At 38.1% G+C, this 18,601-nt stretch overlaps 1 protein-coding gene across 2 annotated transcripts in view; it reads right to left on the reverse strand.

The window, feature by feature from the left end:
• Nucleotides 1–18,601, reverse strand: part of LOC136885766 (zinc finger protein 211) — a 196,595-nt gene that overhangs the window by 78,228 nt on the left and 99,766 nt on the right. The window contains exon 1 of one of the 2 annotated variants that reach the window (XM_068230216.1): nt 762–1,071. The exons of the other annotated variant lie outside the window; for it this stretch is intronic. The gene's annotated coding sequence lies outside the window, so the exon portion shown is untranslated. Of the gene's footprint in view, nt 1–761; nt 1,072–18,601 lie in introns of those variants that run through there. 2 annotated transcript variants of the gene reach the window in all.

The following is an 18,601-nucleotide window of genomic DNA, read 5'->3' on the forward strand; positions in this document are numbered from 1 at the left end:
AGACCAGATACATTTGTAAACAGTGTAAGAAGGGTGTACACCCTTTGTGCCTTTCTAAGCACATTTGCTAGAACACATAATAAACATGTGTAAATATTAGTAAATAATTTCTTGTATCATATTTTAAAGGCAAAAAGTGAATTTTAGAGTGTTAAGTCTGTGTGAAATATACATTAGTAGTAATTTTTTACTTAAAACGAACCAGGAACTGCAGCATTTGCATATAATGTAAGATTACAAAATTTCACGTTAAGTAATAATAATAATAATAATAATAATAATAATAATATTGTAACTGTAATACTGTACATAAGGCTCTCTTTTTTATATATAGCATATGAAAAACCACCTCTCTAAAATAATGCAGCTTTTGATAGTAAACATTTTTTTCTTACCGGTTTTTGATCTTGAAATACCTTTTTTTTTTTTTTTCAAAGAAAGGAAATATTCATTTGAATTGTCACTTCATAAAATAAAAAATTATAAAATAAAGGTGCATTAATTTACATCAATAAAATGTCCGAAGCATTGCCTTCGAAACAAAAAAATGCACATCCAATTTACATAAATTGAACAGATGTTATTACGAATAATTTACTGCAAGGTAAAATGTGCTCGTTAGGCTCATTAGGACATGGACACCGCGTATGAGGCTGGCGGTTAAAAGGTTAAACAATCTGTCCACATTTATGTTCAGTAGTTTGTTGAAATTAAATTAACTATGAATAACAGCAGCCTAAATATCAATTTGTATCACATACTTTAAAGTTTCAAAAATATCTCATGTTCAGATGCCAAGGCAACCGTATATCCACGTGTCCTCTCGTAGACAATTAGGAAGTTAATTTATACGTTCGAATTACAATAAAGCAAACGAAATTTAAAATACTATATTAAGTCATCCTAGTATTAATTGTCACTCAAATGCCTCTTTATAGTTATTTAAAATTCCCACAAACGTTATTTCATTATTCAACACAATTTGAAAAGAAAGGGGCACAAGAACGCAAACAACAGATATACCGGTACCGAACTTGCATAACGTTCGGTTCGACATAAATTCCTGTTTCAAACATCAACGTGCAATGAAACAAGCAGCAAACGACAAGCCTTTATTATGTTGTTGTTGTTGTTGTTGTTGTTGTTGTTGTCGGAGAGGTTATGGGCTCTATTATTTCACCTACACTTATTATCGCGATATTACACTTATAATGCGAAATCACACGCAATTAGTCCACTACGAAGGTCACACGCAAAGAATTTCACTACGAAGGTCTCAAGAACAGTTGAGCATCAGGTCTATGTACACATCTTAAGTAACGCGACACATAACAAAGGAAGTGCGTAGAAGCAAAAAAACAGTGGAAGCAGGAGTATGTAACGGTGCAAACAATAAACAGACAGTAATTTACAAATGAAGATGAGAGTCATCCAAATATTGATTGATAGCATGTATTAGAGCAGGAGACATATCGGTAAGCAAGCAGGAGACATTGGTGGGGAGAGCTTTCTGAAGACTGATAAGACGAGAAATAAAAGCCGGACGAAAAGAATCATACACAGGGCAATGGAATAATAAATGATTTACATCAGCACTCAGAATACCACATAGACAGGAGGATAGGGGGGGAGAGGTTAAAACGATGTTTATACAGAGGAGTAAGAGCATGGTTAAAGCGAAGACGAATAATGTTGGTAATGTGACGGCGAGAATAGTTACCCTTCAAATACCAAGGATAGGGAGGAATACAAGGCTGAATATTGTAATAATAGCGACCTTTATAAGAAGCTGATCTAGTCCAATCTTCTTGCCACTGACCATAAGCATAATGTTTAAGAACTGGATAAAAATAAGGTAGAGGAACTGCAAGTTGAAGTAGGGATTTGCCATCACGAACAGCTCGCTTAGCGAATAAATCCGCCTGTTCATTCCCATAGATACCTATATGACTAGGGACCCAGACAAAAGTGAGACCCACCCCAGATTAATGCAAAGTATAAATGAGACTTTTAACATGATACAAATACCAGTTAAAAGAAAGATGAGATGACTTGAGCGACTGAACTGCACTGAGGGAATCCGTATAAATAACTGCGTTAGGTATAGAATGATGCTTAATGTACATGAGAGCTTGACGAATAGCAAAAATTTCCGCAGTGTAGATAGAAAAGTCACTGGGTAAACGATAGAGTTCAGCAACATTGGTATTGACAATATAGAACGCTGCTCCAACGCCAGAAGAGTTTTTTGAGCCGTCTGTATATATGTGGACGCCAGAATCACTTAGAGCAAAACGTAGCTTCTTAAAAGGAGGGCCAGTCAACGAAGAACCAGGAATAGAAGAGGAAAAAGAAGATGTAGGGGAGATAATGATAGAAGGGACAAAAAATAAACAATCAAAATTTACTGAATAAACGGGGGAAGAAGCAGTGCGTAAGATAGTGTTTTTATAGGAAAGAAGAAATTGATATGCATACAACAAAGCAGGCATCTTACGACGGCGGGCCTGTGAAAGAAGAGAATATTCATCTAATAACTGCAATTTAGGAAGCAATGGATGTTGAGCCAGAGCAAATCTTTTAAGTAAATATTTAGATGTTATCATTTTACGGCGAATGGGAAGAGGGAGCTCACCGGTCTCGACAAGGAGAGCATTAGTAGGGGTAGACAACAATGCTCCAACACAAGTTCTCAGGGCTTTAAATTGTAAAGTATTTAAGTGGTTAATAACAGAATCCGACGCAGTATCTATAACATGCGCACAGTAGTCGAGTCTAGAGCGAATAGTAGCGGAATATAACAACTGAGCTGTGCCAGGGTCAGCACCCCATGATCGTCTAGTAACCACTTGGAGAATTTTAATATACGTATCAGAAGAATTACGTAACTGAGTAATATGATGTTTCCAAGATAACGAGCGGTCTAGCATAACACCAAGGTATTTATGGGAGGAACAAAAAGGAATGACATGAGAATCGAAAACAAGTGACTCAGAGTTAAACCTACTCTTAGAGGTAAAAAACATTGCACAGCATTTGGAGGTAGAAAGTTGAAGACCATGGAAAGTAAGCCATGTAATGACTTGCTCCATTAGCTGATATATATGGTGACGACACACATCGACATTACTATGAGAGTAATAAAGAACTATATCATCAGCATAAAAGAGAATGCGAGCTTTTTGGGTAACCAATTGTTCAAGATTACTCATATACAGGGCGAAAAGCAGACCACTTAAAATGTCTCCCTGAGGAACACCGACAGATGATAGACGACCAGGAAGAGAAGAATAAGCGGATTTAAGTGAAAGTTTCCGATACGTAAACAAATTACGCAAGATGTGGAGAAAATGAGCAGGAAAACCTTTCTGTGCAAGATTAGTCCAGAGAAGATGAAGTGGTATGGGGTCAAAAGCCCCTCGTATGTCCAAAAAAATAGCAATAAGACAATCCTTACGAATTTCCGCTAATAAAATATCGATAAGTAAAATGTTAATAGCATCTTGAGCACAACGACCTTTAAAGTAGGCGAATTGATATTTGGGAACCAAATTATAATATTCAAGAGACCACAGGATTCGTTGAAGGAGAATTTTTAAAAACGTCTTGCGGATACACGAACCAAGGACAATCCCTCGAAAGCCGTTAGCATGAGTTGGAAGTTGACCAGGTTTGGGGATAGGCACTAAAAAAAATCATTCCAAGAGGTAGGAACAGAAGTAGTGAGAAGGATATTATTATAGAGAGCTAATAAAGCTTGTTTAGCACGTAGAGGGAGAATCCGGAGCATATCATATGATATATAATCAGGGCCCGGAGACGAACTCTTTGCATTACACAAGGTGGCCTCAAGTTCAGAAAGGTGTATAGGTTGGAGTAATACAGAAAAGCGGGAAGAGCATGGAGACAGGGGGATAGTAAAGTCGGGCACGACATAATCAGGAGTGAGGGAGTTGAGAAAGATAGATAGAATCTGTGGAGGGGTGACAGAGGGTGGAATGTATTGAGAAGCTCGGGTAAGGGAACGAATTGCACTCCATAAGTGAGAAGACGAAGTATGAGCGTTTAGGGAGGAAATAAAGGATCGCCATGCAGCACGGCGTTTAGAAAGAAAAACTCGTCTAGTATAAGCAATATGTTGTTTAAGACGGAAACAATGGTGGGGGGCTAATGTTTTCCTATATATCCGGAATAAGCGGCGTCGTTTAAGAACCAGATTATGGCACTCTGAGTCCCACCATCGTAAAAAGGAATAGGGGCGAGCAGAGTGGGAAGAAATAGGTTTATAGGGATGATAAAGATCGAGATAATCTTGTATAAATTGAAAGAGAGTAGAAAAGGACAAAATATTTTCCGAAATAAGCTCAATACGATGGGTAACATAAGAAATAAAAGATACTCTATCAAAGTGACGGAGGGAGCGAACATTACTGATACATGTAGGAGCGGAAGAAGAACTAGGAAACCTACCAAGACCATACGTAAGAATAATAGGTAAATGGTCGCTAGAATGTGTATCAGTAAGACGGTGCCAAGTTACAATCGAAGCCATTGCAGGACGACATAATGATAAATCCACAGCACTGGGAGGAGAGCCGGGGGGAGTGAGGCGCGTGGGAGAACCATCGTTTAAAATGACAAAGTCATACAATTGGGAGGCAGTGAGGAAATAAGAACCCAGGGAAGTATCACTACTGCTTCCCCACATAGAATGATGAAGATTGAAGTCCCCTAAGAGGAGAAGCTCGTTATGAGAAGAAAATTGCTGCAAAAATCGACACCATTGAATGTGAGAAATAGAAAGATCTGGAGGGCAATAAAGGTTAATAATGGAAAGGCGATTATATGAGATACCAATAACAAATGTATGGGGTAGACAATACGAAATATGAAGACGTTGATAGGATAAACTATGGTGAATAAATAAAGCAACACCACCGTAACCAACACCATCACAGCGTTCAACATTAAAGCCATTTAAATAAAACTCAGAGGATGGGGAAAACCAAATCCCCTGTAATGGTATAATGAATGGGGAAATTTCATTTATCAAAAATTGTAACTCATACCGTTTAGAAGGAATACTCCTAGCATTCCACTGCAGGATACGTACCATCTAAAGAGAACATACTGTGCACACAGTCACGAAGCTTATAAAGTGTATGTGCGACGTGTGGCTGGTCCCCTAATAATTGAATAAGTTGTAGAAATAGTTGATGAATACCACTTTGGAGATGCGCCTTTTGGCGTAGCACAGGGGAACTAGATGATTGAGAAGGAGCTGAAGGTAAACACTGAGAATTACGAGACGTAGACGGAATCGGGGACGGAGAGGATGAAGATGAAGTGGATGGAAAGACCGAGGTATGTGAGGACACAGGAGTGGGTCGGATGAGATTAAAATACCCAGACTTATCGAAACCAGGTGTTGGAATGGGACGGGGCTCTTTCATAACCACCTGAGTAAATTTACGTTTCCTCGGTGTTTCCACAGGTGAAGTGGAACTAGTAGAAGGAAGAGGTGGAAAAAGATGGGTATTATTGGACATGTCAAATTGGGTCGAGGGTATTCTAGCAGACGCCTCGGAAAAGGATAGATTTTCTGTACACATAAGCTTTTTAAGGGCAGTTTGCTGTTGATGAGTAGGGCAGTTTGATGAGCCAGAATAATGTTCCTGATGACAGTGAACACAGCGGCGAATATTTTCCTGACACTCTGATGTAAGGTGATGTAACGCGCAATGCCCACATCGGGGTGACTTAGCCTGACAGTTTTTAATCGTGTGTCCATATCACTGACATTTTGAACAGATAATCGGGGAAAATATGAAAGGGTAAACCTCTAAACGCACTTGAAACAAAGAGACATATTGAGGAAGAGTCTGAGAGCGAAAAACAATCTTAACCGTTCCAGTAGGAACGTAGTTCACTCCACTGGGCTCCACAACCTTACGGTTAAGCCGCTTGACCGATTTGACCCGAACATCAGATTTGAGGTATTTAAGAATGTCAGAATCGGAAACATTCTTTTCCACACCGCGTATAAGTCCAACACGAAAGATATTGGAACTGGGAATATATGCTTTCAATGAGTGAGTTGCAAGTATTGAATGACGTAGAAAGGAATTAGCTTGGATCGCGGAACTAAATTCCACCAATAATCTATTTCGTCCTTTGGGCGTTATACCTTTCACAAAAATATCATTATCGTAAAACAAGCGCCCAAGCGCCATAGGATGTAGCCCACCAATATTTTTCGACTTAGTTGATTCAACAAATACAATAAATGGACCAAAATGAGCCTGTTGATAAACCTCCAACTCTTCAGGAGGTGGGGAAGGTGGAGGAGGCGGCTGAGCGGCATTAGACTGTCGAGGTTGTAAAGGCTGCTGTAATGAATTCATATTTGAAGTGAGATTAATCAAATCGGTTTGCATCGGCACAGTTTCCTCACGACCAACATTGGCATTAGATGAGGGATCCGGTGCCTCATCTCCTCCACTATCAGTATCCATCACCAAAGCGTACATAGACACACACTCGCCAAACGGTCACACACTACTTGTCACCGCAGGCAAACACCAGACTGCAACCAAAGAACGATCCGCACCGTACGAGACACACCAACGGACTCCCTTCATGTAAGGAAGTGAAGCAATAAATCGAGAATTATACCCCTTTCATCCTCCTTGTAAAATTTCGACACACGGATGTCAGAACCTGGTGATCCTCCTTGTCTTGTCTAGTCTTGATAATTTAATGGGCTTCGCTTGGGAGCGGTATACCCAGCCACGTTCCCTTAAATCCAGTATTAAGAAAGGAGATTGAATCGTACAAGGTAATAAAATGTAAGGAGAGAATATGGGATATAACGAAACACCTACAACACAGGAGAAACACAAGGACACATGGTACTAATCTTCACGCCATAGAGACCAAGACTGAAACTTCGCGACTTTCTACCAATCACAGACAATGCAAGTATGAAGAATGAGATGTCCACCTAATCAATACTTTATTACAAAATGTTTAAAGTTATCTACATTGAAACAGTACCGGTTTCGACCTCTAAAAAGGTCATCATCAGCTGTTGGTGAACCTGCTTAATAGCGATAGTACGTAAAACATTGCTAAAACTTATTTAACAAGAATGCCTTATTCTAATATAATATTACTATTAAGATATATACATATGGTACAATATGGGGCTTAGACTCGTTGGAGTTCCATTCAAAAATCTGTGCTGTTGCCAACATTATGTCAAACAATATACATATATACATATGGTGCAATAAAGAGCTTTGCCTTGCTGGAGTCCCTTGAATGCCACATACTCCAAAAATTGTATAACAGAGGTTGCAAATACAGTCCCTATAGAACAGAGGATCACTGAGGTTTCGGTGTTAAGTTGAAACGTCTTTGCAGCATGTCGGCACTGAGACCAACCGTTGTGAATACACAATCAAAGTGCTTTGTTGGGCCGCAATTTTGCGGAGAGCGTAATCGACTGAGGTTCTGTAGCTTGTTCATACTTATTGTATGATGTTGCTGATAAATACTAATTTCCAGGTTCCTTGTTGAAGCATGTCATGGTATGGATGAACTTTTGAAATTAAAGAAAGATTGATAGAGTCCCCTCTTCACACTTGCATTTGTGCTCAGGTAAATTCAAAATCTGAGAAAGAAAAAGGAATTGGAATTAGAATAACTGGATAGAGAGTGCCTGTTAAATGGAAGTAGGAATTAGAATAACTGATAGAGAGTTCTTGTTAAATGGTTTGTGTGCTAAGGAGTGTGTGTTACTTACGTGTGGGCTGGATATGTCTTCAAGTGTAGCCGGGAGTGTGCTGCACCTTGTTGCGTGTGCGTCGTGTTGCCGTCGTAGTGTTCAGATTGAGAGGTGGTGGGGAGGGGGAAGCAGCTTCTGGAGGGGGTGGGGTGGAGTGGGTTATGTCTTTTGGGTTTTGTGTGGGTTTGTGTCTGCTGATTCTTTTTAAATATGTGTCTTTTAGAATGGGAATAGCTGTGTTGAAGAGGATGTTAGTTTTATCTGTGATTTCATTTAAGTTGAGGTTGGGATTAGCGTATTGGTCCATATTGATATAAAAATCTTTCATTATATTGAGCAATGGGCCTGTGAGGTTCATATTTAGAATTTCCATATCGTTCTCGATATTAGTGAACTTATGCTTGTGTTCTTCGACATGTTGCCCTATGGATGAAAAGCGGTTATATTTAGTGGCATTGACATGTTCGCTGTAGCGAATGGAAAAGCATCTGCCGGTACGTCCGATGTAGCTGGCTTCACAATCGTTGCATTTCATGCGGTATACTCCTGAGTGGCTGTATTTGTTGTTTTCATTGATAGATTTAGTGTTATGTAAAATGGAAGCATTATTACGTGTGGTTCTGTAAGCTATTTTTAGATTGTGTCTTTTGAAAATATTAGTTATGGGGTGGAAGTGGGTGTTGTTAAAGGTAAAAAGTGCGTAGTCTTTCTTAGGTTTGTTGTTTCTACTTAATTTGGATTTCGGTTGGTGTTTTATTTTGTGAATGATATTGTTTATCATGTTTCTGCTGTATCCGTTATGCTCCGCTATTTCATGAATTAGGTTTAGTTCCTTCTTTAATTCTTCTGGGGATAGGGGAATGCTGAAAGCTCTGTACCCTATATCATACTGTAGTCCGCTGCCTTCTTGTGTGCAATGGGATGAGTGGAATCAATTTTTATGGTATTGGAGGTTTGTGTAGGTTTTCTATAGATTTTGTATGTCAAGTGGTCTTCTGTTTTGGTGATGGATAAATCAAGATAATTCAGAGTGTGATTTTTCTCGGTTTCCATCGTAAATTTTATGTGTGGATCTATTTTGTTTAGCTGTTCGACTATGTTGTTTTCGTTTGTAAACCTGCAGTCTATAACAACGAAGATATCATCTACAAACATGCACCAGAATGATATATTGTCAATTTTGCTAATTTCTGAGTGCTCTAAGTGGTCTATGTAGATCTCGGCTAGTATTCCTGAAGCTAGTGAACCCATGGGAAGGCCTTGTTGTTTGTAGATAGTGTCGTGGAATCTAAAGTAATTATTGTTGATGGCAATTCAAGTAAATTAATGAATTCATCTATTTCAAGAACACTCAGATTACTGTGATTTCTTAAATTTGATTCTATTAGTCTTGTCTTTTTCTGTATGGGTATGTTGGGGTACATGTTAGTGATATCATATGATGCTAGAGCGTGGTGTTGTTCGATTTTCAGTTCTTTGGTGATGTTGCAGAATTCTATTGAGTTTCGTACTGATTTCTTGGCTAAGAATTTGTAGTGTTTCTTGAGAAATGTTTGTATGAAGCATGATAATTTGTACGTCGGGCTTGATCTGTAATTTATGACCGGTCTCATGGGTACTTTGTCTTTGTGGATTTTAGGGTAGGCTTTCGCTGACGGCAGTTTGGGGTTCATTATAGTCAGCTTCGTGGTTTCTTGTTCGTTAAGGAGAAAATGGGTGTTTTTCAGTAATGTTTTGAGATTTTTTTGGATACTGGCAGTTGCATCTTTTCGTTTAATTTGTAAGGTGCCGTCTGAGAAACACTGTTTAGTTTTATTGATGTATTCGTTTCTGTCGATGATGACTGTGGTATTACCTTTGTCTGCCTTTGTTATTAATAGATTGTTATGCTTGATTTTGTCTTTGAGTTTCCTGAGTTGGATATTATCAGTTTTGCTTTTACAGTTGATGTTGTTGTTAATCTTGTTAATGTATAGCGGCAATTTCTTCTTAACCTCAATTCTGATCTCGTTGCGTGAGTTGTGAGGAACTTTATTTAGAGCATTTTCGGTTTCAGAAATGATGGTTGTGAGGTTATGGAAGGTTGATGTGTTCTCCCAATTGTGTTTAGGTCCTTTGCTCAAGATATTGGTCTCTGTTTCATCAAAGTTTGTGTCTGTTAAATTCATTATGGGTGGGTGGAAGGTGTGTTCGTTTTCTTTATTGCGTTTGAAGGGGGTGATATTCTCCTGTTTGTTTTGGATTTGTGACTGTTTGAGTGCATTTAGCTTCTTATCTAATGTGTGCTGTTTTTCGGATTGCTAGGTTAGTTACTTTGTCTTGGGTTATTTGTTGGAAGTTGTCCCAAAAACTTCGCGGTAAAACATGGGACGCTTCTAGGTGTGTTTCATAGAGTTTAGTGTTAAGGAATTGTTTTTTCCTATAGAGGAATTTTATTTCTTCTGTTAACCATATTTTGTTAGTTTTTCTCTGTGTGTTCCGTGTCTGGATGGTGTTTTTGTGTTTATTGTTGTATCTCTTGAAGAAGTTCGGTACTAAGTTACTAGATAGGCATTCTCTTAGAAAGGCAATGTTCTTAATCACGTTCGCTATTTTAATTTTCAGGTTCTGATATCTGAAAGCAATGTTCTTTGCCTGTTTGGCTGAGATACTATAATCTATCAGCTTCATTGTCCATATTGATGAATTAAGAATGCAAGTATGAAGAATGAGATTTCCACCTAAAGGCCGGTCTCCACTGATTCACATTTAACAACAACATGTTAAATGTTAACTGGTGACACCATCAGCATGTTAAATGTTAAATGTCAAAAACTGTTTCATTTAACATTGTGTCCACACTTAATAAACATGTTAAACTTGACATCCTTTGTTTATATAGGCCTACAGGTAGTTCATCATACAATTTATGGTAATACATTTAGATGGTGTCTAGTATTTTTAAATGGACTCATATGAAGAGGAATTGGCCTTTGTTATTGCCACTGTTGCTTCTTGTTTTGATTTAAAAATTCAGTTTTATTAGGCACATTTCCTCCCCTCACTCTGCTCATAGCTTTAAAAGCAAACCACTTTGTAGTACAGGGTATAAACTTCGTCCGCTCCCGACTACCGACTTTTCTGAACTTTCTGCAATTCTCGACTGTACTGGGAGCGGAGGGACGCTAGTTTTTAATTTTATTTTTCGATTTACTCGCGGGAACAATTATAGATATTTTCGAGTTCCTGGAAACTGTCGGCTTTCTTCGCTTTATATCTGTATTCCTCTGATGAGACATCCCACAAATAAGGCCTTTCTATTATATCATTAATTAGGTCCAGAGTAATCTCCTTGCTCTACCCCATTTCTGACATTTTAGTATAGTGCAGAGAGAACGACACACGTGCGTGTACTGTATTTGTAGCTTATAACAAAGAGAAGGAGTATTGCGGAGTGTTGTAAATATAACCCTACTTCATGAGGAGCACGTCGTTTGCATCGTTTAGGTTATGTGTTGGCATGGAAACATCATGGAAGTTGCCGAAGCTGTGCCGACAACGCACGAACAACGAATTGACTTGACATGTTTTCCACTTGGAGCGGAAAACACGCCAACATGTTAAAAGTGTTAACTCAACATTCTGAGTTGACATGCAAAGTCAATTGGAAGACACAATCACAATATACATGTCAACTGTAACATGTTAAATTTAACATGTTGGTGTTAAATGTTAAACAGTGGAGACCGGCCTTAATCAATACTTTATTACAAAATGTTTAAAGTTATCTACATTGAAATAGTACCGGTTTCGACCTCTAAAAAGGTCATCATCAGCTGTTGGTGAACCTGCTTAATAGCGATAGTACGTAAAACATTACTAAAACTAATTTAACAAGAATGCCTTATTCTAATACAATATTACTATTAAGATATATACATATGGTACAGTATGGGGCTTAGACTCGTTGGAGTTCCATTCAAAAATCTGTGCTGTTGCCAACATTATTTCAAACAATATACATATATACATATGGTGCAATAAAGGGCTTTGGCTTGCTGGAGTTCCTTGAATGCCACATACTCCACAAATTGTATAACAGAGGTTGAAAATACAGTTCCTATAGAATAGAGGATCACTGAGGTTTCGGTGTTAAGTTGAAATGTCTTTGCAGCATGTCGGCACTGAGACCAACCGTTGTGAATACACAATCAAGGTGCTTTGTTGGGCCGCAATTTTGCGGAGAGCGTAATCCACTGAGGTTCTGCAGCTTGTTCATACTTATTGTATGATGTTGCTGATAAATACTAATTTCCAGGTTCCTTGTTGAGGCATGTCATGCTATGGATGAAGTTTTGAAATTAAAGAAATGTTGATAGAGTCCCCTCTTCACACTTAATTCATCAATACGGACAATGAGGCTGATAGATTATAGTATCTCAGCCAGCTAAATGCACTCAGTCACAAATCCAAAACAAACAGGAGAATATCACCCCCTTCAAACGCAATAACGAAAACGAACACACCTTCCACCCACCCATAATGAATTTAACAGACACAAACTTTGATGAAACAGAGACCAATATCTTGAGCAAAGGACCTAAACACAATTGGGAGAACACATCAACATTCCATAACCTCACAACCATCATTGCTGAAACCGAAAATGCTCTAAATAAAGTTCCTCACGACTCACGCAACGAGATCAGAATTGAGGTTAAGAAGAAATTGCCGCTATACATTAACAAGATTAACAACAACATCAACTGTAAAAGCAAAACTGATAATATCCAACTCAGGAAACTCAAAGACAAAATCAAGCATAACAATATATTAATAACAAAGGCAGACAAAGGTAATACCACAGTCATCATCGACAGAAACGAATACATCAATAAAACTAAACAGTGTTTCTCAGACGACACCTTACAAATTAAACGAAAAGATGCAACTGCCAGTATCCAAAAAAATCTCAAAACATTACTGAAAAACACCCATTTTCTCCTTAACGAACAAGAAACCACGAAGCTGACTATAATGAACCCCAAACTACCGTCACCGAAATCCTACCCTAAAATCCACAAAGACAAAGTACCCATGAGACCGGTCATAAATTACAGATCAAGCCCGACGTACAAATTATCATGCTTCATACAAGCATTTCTCAAGAAACACTACAAATTCTTAGCCCAGAAATCAGTACGAAACTCAATAGAATTCTGCAACATCACCAAACAACTGAAAATCGAACAACACCACGCTCTAGCATCATATGATATCACTAACATGTACCCCAACATACCCATACAGAAAACGACAAGACTAATAGAATCAAATTTAAGAAATCACAGTAATCTGAGTGTCCTTGAAATAGATGAATTCATTAATTTACTTGAACTTGCCCTCAACAATAATTACTTTAGATTCCACGACACTATCTACAAACAACAAGGCCTTACCATGGGTTCACCAGCTTCAGGAATACCAGCCGAGATCTACATAGACCACTTAGAGCACTCAGAAATTAGCAAAATTGAAAATATATCATTCTGGTGCAGGTTTGTAGATGATATCTTCGTTGTGATAGACTGCAGGTTTACAAACGAAAACAACATGCTCGAACAGCTAAACAAAATAGATCCACACATAAAATTTACAATGGAAATCGAGAAAAATCACACTCTGAATTATCTTGATTTATCCATCACCAAAACAGAAGACCACTTGACATACAAAATCTATAGAAAACCTACACAAACCTCCAATACCATAAAAATTGATTCCACTCATCCCAATGCACACGAGAAGGCAGCATACTACAGTATGATATAGGGTACAGAGCTTTCAGCATTCCCCTATCCCCAGAAGAATTAAAGAAGGAACTAAACCTAATTCACGAAATAGCGGAGCATAACGGATACAGCAGAAACATGATAAAAAATATCATTCACAAAATAAAACACCAACCGAAATCCAAATTAAGTAGAAACAACAAACCTAAGAAAGACTACGCACTTTTTACCTTTAACAACACCCACATCCACCCCATAACTAATATTTTCAGAAGACACAATCTAAAAATAGCTTACAGAACCACACGTAATAATGCTTCCATTTTACATAACACTAAATCTGTCAATGAAAACAACAAATACAGCCACTCAGGAATGTACCGCATGAAAATACTCCATAATCCATTCGTGTACCTTGCAACTTTCATGTTACGTAAATGTAAATACAGTCAGAAATAATTCTCTGTAATCCGCATATTGATGATGTACATATTTTATATATTGTATGTGTTTATATGTTCAACCATTTACTAATTATCTTATTTACACAAACTATATTTTGATGTGTAAGTGCCCGCCAATATGTAATGTCCTGTACAATTCCTATGTATGAGCCTGCAGGCTCGTTGGAATTAATTGAAATAAATGAATGAATGAATGAATGAATGAATGAATGAATGAATGAATGAATGAATGAATGAAATGCAACGATTATGAAGCCACCTACATCGGACGTACCGGCAGATACTTTTCCATTCGCTACAGCGAACATGTCAATGCCACTAAATATAACCGCTTTTCATCCATACGGCAACATGTCGAAGAACACAAGCATAAGTTCACTAATATCGAGAACGATATGGAAATTCTAAATATGAACCTCACAGGCCCATTGCTCAACATAATGGAAGATTTTTATATCAATATGGACCAATACGCTAATCCCAACCTCAAAAAAATCACAGATAAAACTAACATCCTCTTCAACACAGCCATTCCCATTCTAAAAGACACATATTTAAAAAGAATCAGCAGACACAAACCCACACAAAACCCAAAAGACACAACTCACTCCACCCCACCCCCTCCAGAAGCTGCTTCCCCCTCCCCACCACCACTCGATCTGAACGCTACGACAGCAAAACGACGCACACGCAACAAGGTGCAGCACACTCCCGGCCAAAGAGGATAGAATAGAATAGAGATGAAACTCAATGATAAATTTCGGTTCCAAGCCACTTGGCGCTAGTAGTTTTAGTCTCTTTTCCGAGATAGCGCCACAGTGTGTATTCTGGTGCAATACCTTAGTATTACTATCAACAGATAGCGCAGTGACGCACATCCGGGTATGCTTACGGCTCCTCCCCCCTCCTTTCCCTGCCCCACGCCCCCGCGCCTCCAAAACGGTGATGATAATGCAGTTCTACTACTTCTATGCCCAATACATTGTAATTCATATATTTTATTTCCAAGTACTTACTATGTTGTAAATATTGATCTGATACCCCTAGTTCGTATGGCATACTATGTTACTGAGAACATAACCACACACCTCAAAGCAGCTTTATCTTCAAATGAATGATTGACACATTAACACAAAGCTGATATTATAACAAATAAGAAATCCCTTCGAAAGCAAGACAACAGAGCACACCATATGCAAGACAATGGGGTATCACATCAATTTCCAAGTACCACATGAAAATAACAATAACAATTAAATGCACTGAGACAGGCAATATGTAGAACTACATTAATAGAACCATTCAGCTTTCAGCCCCTGATGTGTACTCAAACAGGAAATACAGGATTTCAGGAGGACTGCCGAAGATATATTTCAAATAGACAAGCACATGGAACTAAGATTTACAGCACAAGCACATGAGCACTTGGAATTCAAACACAAATACTATAGCATCATGGGAACTATCGATTAAAATCGATATAAGTTCGAACAAGGTTAATCGATTGGGTAAAGTCGAATTCGATGCTATTTAGCAATATTATCTCCACAATGCTTGACGTTTTATGACTAATTAATTTGTGAGAAGTGCCCACTGATTGAGGTTAGACTTGAAATAATTTAAATATTTCACTTCGAGACAAACTGCCTTGAATTATTAACAACGCTCATTTCATGCTTACTTGCGTGCCTTCAACAGAACGTGTATATAACTATTTACACGTTATGAATGACCTCCAGCGCCATCTAGAAAAAGAGACTGAAACTACCTGAACCTAGCTACAGATTGGAATCAAAAGCCCAATTCGAGTTTCACCCCCCTGCTCCCGGCTACACTTGAAGACATATCCAGTCCACACGTAAGTAACACACACTCCTTAGCACACAAACCATTTAACAGGAACTCTCTATCAGTTATTCTAATTCCTACTTCCATTTAGCAGGCACTCTCTAACAGTTATTCTAAATCCACTTCCTTTTTCTTTCTCAGATTTTGAATTTACCTGAGCACAAATGCAAGTGTGAAGAGGGGACTCTATCAACCTTTCTTTAATTTCAAAACTTCATCCATAGCATGACATGCCTCAACAAGGAACCTGGAAATTAGTATTTATCAGCAAGTTCATGCAATAAGTATGAACAAGCTACAGAACCTCAGTCGATTACGCTCCCCGCAAAATTGCGGCCCAACAAAGCACCTTGATTGTGTATTCACAACGGTTGGTCTCAGTGCCGACATGCTGCAAAGACGTTTCAACTTAACACCGAAACCTCAGTGATCCTCTATTCTATAGGAACTGTATTTTCAACCTCTGTTATACAATTTGTGGAGTATGTGGCATTCAAGGAACTCCAGCAAGCCAAAGCTCTTTATTGCACCATGTGTATATACGTATATTGTTTGACATAATGTTGGCAACAGCACAGATTTTTGAATGGAACTCCAACGAGTCTAAGCCCCATATTGTACCATATGTATATATCTTAATAGTAATATTGTATTAGAATAAGGCATTCTTGTTAAATTAGTTTCAGTAATGTTTTACGTACTATCGCTATTAAGCAGGTTCACCAACAGCTGATGATGACCTTTTTAGAGGTCGAAACCGGTACTGTTTCAATGTAGATAACTTTAAACATTTTGTAATAAAGTATTGATTAGGTGGAAATCTCATTCTGCATACTTGCATTCTTAATTCATCAATACGGACAATGAAGCTGATAGATTATAGAATCACAGACAAGACCGGGTCAACACTGAAGAGGAATAGAAAGGACCTAACCTACAGAAATATTATGGTAACCTAAAGAAAATTCGAGAAAACACAAACCGAATTGCGCGGGAACAAGAGTCTACACTTCACATTAAGTTTATAACACGAATAAGGTATGCTAAAAGAGATTAGTGCTGGGGACGGAGCGGAGCAGTTGTTGTGACGTCATCACCCGGTAGTACCGAGTGAATGTCCTGACGCGGGACGTTTTAACACGTTATAGGTATGGCACTGCGAAGGTATTGCATCCCCCTATTAATACCCTTCTCTCACAACGTAGCAACTGTAAACAACTGCATATATATTCACTATAATTGTTATATACGTAACTGCTAGGGAGTAGGAGGTATTATGTGGAATAAATGTTAGTAACTCGTATAGTTAACTCATTCGAATAGTGAAACAAAGTATGGCGCATACCTACCGAAAGGGTTTGTATACAAGGGGATTGGAAGTTAACAGAAAAGTAACGTATTAACAATTATTTCGTAAGTTCATGTGATACGGTACACTGTTAATGAGAAGAATAACCTGAATATAAAGAATCTTATCAGGATATAATGAAAAACACTGACATAATTTCATCTACAGGATGACAAAAGTAATTACGTAAATGAACGTTGACTGGAATGTCCTTCTTTGCAAATGTGATTACAAAACATATCTGACAACATACTACTACACGTTCCAATGCCAAACAGCTATCAGTAGAATGCTTCCATAAATACAGTTATTATCCTATCTACAGCTGTGGAACAAGGTGAGGGAGAGGGGGAAGATGACCCAAACGTGGTCGAGACGGCAGAAGTACAAAACAAAGAGCTTATATTTGTAACATTAGTCAATGAGATTAAAGAATGCGACAAAGTAAGATGGATCGAAAGATTGCAGCAGATGATTGATGCACGGTTTAGCAGGATGCCCCGAGGATGGTGGCCGAAAATAACCAAAGAGTTTCAACAACGCTTTGACCAAGGAGCTCGTCAAATTGATGTCAGGAATTTATACAATCGATTCAGACACAAGAGTCAGAATATTAATGCATGTGAAACGGATAACCTCAAAGAAAATAATGCAATACAAATGCCATCTATGGTGAAGAACACAGACTTGTTCCTCAAAGTGAAACGAACGTTATTGACAAATATTGATGAATACTGTAAGAAGAAAGAGGCAAAAACAAGAACTAAGAAAATATTTAGCCAGGAAATAAATCAAGAAATATTCGAAATGATGAATGTAATCATAAAATCGGAACGAGTAGAACAGCAAATAACCACGATCGCCGAAATGAATGATGTGTTGTATGCATGCCAACAGACGTATGAGATGGTGACAGCTAAAGAAAAGAAGGCATCTGTCTGGAAAAGCTCTATCGAAGCCAAGATCAACAAATTGAATAGAAAATTGGAAATAATTGATGCCCACCGCCCAAATGAAAGAGTAAGTAAAGAGTTGATTAGAATGTGTAGAGAAAATCGAATTCATTCAAACAAGAGTAGTGATATTCAGAAGATGCGTGATACGATTCTTGAGAAAATAGCTATTTACAAGAAGAAGATAGTGATAGCTGAAAATCGTATAGCATCTAGAAACACAAACCGAAAGTTTGAGTTTAATAGGAAGACCTTCTATCGTGACCTTGAAGGCGACAGATTTACAGTAAGTGAAGATATTAATCTTGAAGAAACCAAACGCTTTTGGACTACAATTTGGCAATATGATGAAAGACAAGATTATGAACAACTGATCCAAGAACTAAGTCCAGCGGAAGTGGAGGTAGATATGGATAGAGATAAGATAA

This window comes from Anabrus simplex, chromosome 14 (assembly GCF_040414725.1).
Source record: "Anabrus simplex isolate iqAnaSimp1 chromosome 14, ASM4041472v1, whole genome shotgun sequence".
In the NCBI taxonomy this organism is placed as follows: Eukaryota; Metazoa; Arthropoda; class Insecta; order Orthoptera; family Tettigoniidae; genus Anabrus; species Anabrus simplex.